Genomic DNA, 938 nt, shown 5'->3' on the forward strand with positions numbered 1-938 from the left:
AAAAAATAAACCACTACATACAATTTTTTTGTGCAAATATCAAAGATATTCTGTTGTTTTATTCTATTACACTTGCAGGCTAGCTCTGTCCACATGATGTAAATTCTGTCTGGCAGTTTCTCTGTTCCACTGTCAAATTCCGAAAGGTTTTACTTTTCTTCCCTATACCCTACAATACTTATGACACTAGTCCAACTGTTAGGATATGAAATATTTTACTTCGTTCTTTCTCAATCAAGCACACTTCCTTGAGCTTTACCTAGTTTACAGCTTCTCGATCCATATAAAGCTGATGCCTCCTTTCTTATCCGTGACAAAATGATGCCGTCGTTCCGAAGGAAAGTTGAAGGAACTGCCTTGGGACTCTCCTAATGAATATAAACGACTAAATTATTGGGAAAGTGATCTCAAGTTTTATTACATTTCTGCCACCAGCGCACCAGCGCCCCGTGATGCTGCTCCAGTGGCGTGGACAATAAGTCAGCAACCTGGAGCGTGTTAAGATGCCTTAATATAGTATTCTTGTATTCGATGAACCGCAGCTGATCTTGTAGAACAAATTAGTGCAGAGTTATTGTTTCCATAAACTGAGGAAGATACATCTTTTCTTTAGGGTCATTACCAAACGAAACATAACTTCCGTAACACTTCTTACAAAGATCTACTGGTTTTTCTAAACCAAAATTGCATTTACCTACATTGAAGACATGAATAACATATTACTGTAGAAATTGGTAAGTGTCTAAATTGTACATGAATTATTTACGCTATTTATTTTCAGATCACATGAAAATGATTTCGCGAAACTATATGCTACCTTACTCGTAAGTAATATGCAGGTTGTCTTCCAGTTTTGCATATATTCCTCTGTGTTGTTTTAACGACAGGCGAAGTGGAAGAAAACTGTTACATTCAAACCAGGAATGGAAATAAGATTA

This window comes from Schistocerca piceifrons, chromosome 1, assembly GCF_021461385.2.
Source record: "Schistocerca piceifrons isolate TAMUIC-IGC-003096 chromosome 1, iqSchPice1.1, whole genome shotgun sequence".
NCBI lineage: Eukaryota > Metazoa > Arthropoda > Insecta > Orthoptera > Acrididae > Schistocerca > Schistocerca piceifrons.